Source organism: Boleophthalmus pectinirostris, unplaced genomic scaffold (assembly GCF_026225935.1).
Source record: "Boleophthalmus pectinirostris isolate CB_2022bp ecotype Guang Dong unplaced genomic scaffold, ASM2622593v1 HiC_scaffold_7, whole genome shotgun sequence".
NCBI lineage: Eukaryota > Metazoa > Chordata > Actinopteri > Gobiiformes > Gobiidae > Boleophthalmus > Boleophthalmus pectinirostris.
In genome coordinates this window covers 42,713,187-42,713,873 of record NW_026571473.1, presented here as the reverse complement: position 1 = coordinate 42,713,873, position 687 = coordinate 42,713,187, and positions in this window count along the sequence as shown.

Genomic DNA, 687 nt, shown 5'->3' with positions numbered 1-687 from the left:
CTGTACCTGACTGTTTTCAAAAGAGCGACCCGACACTTTAGGTGGAGATGTAACTGTAAACTTTACATTTAGACTAAATTTTACATTTACATTTAAACTATACATCTGGACTGTAAACTTTACATTTTCTGTAAACTTTACTTTTAGATTGTAAACTTTATGTTTATACTAAAAACTTTACAATAACTGTAAACTTAACATTTAAACTTTAAACTTTACATCTAGACTATTAACTTTACATTTACACTGTAAAGTTTATATTTAAACTGTAAACTTTAAGTTTAGACTTAGACTTTACATTTAGACTGTAAACTTTACATTTATTTGGGCGGCAGTAGCTCAGTTGGTAAAGCATTCTCCCACTGATCTGAAGGTTGGCGGTTTGAATCCAGCTCTTGACATAAAAAAAAAAAAAAAAATCACAGGTTGAGCATCAGATCCACTGACCCACAGGTTGCTGGTGTGATTCCAGCTCTCACAGATGAATGCTGCTGTTGTGTCCTTGGGCAAGACACTTAACCCACCTTGCCCACAGTGTCTGTGTACACTGGTGTGTGAATGTGTGAGTGGTTCCTTGTTGTAAAGTGCTTTGAGTGCCTTGAAGGTGGAAAAGTGCTATAGAAAAATTTGACCATTTAGACTGTAAACTGGATATTTAGTCGGTAAACTTTACATTTAGATCGTAAA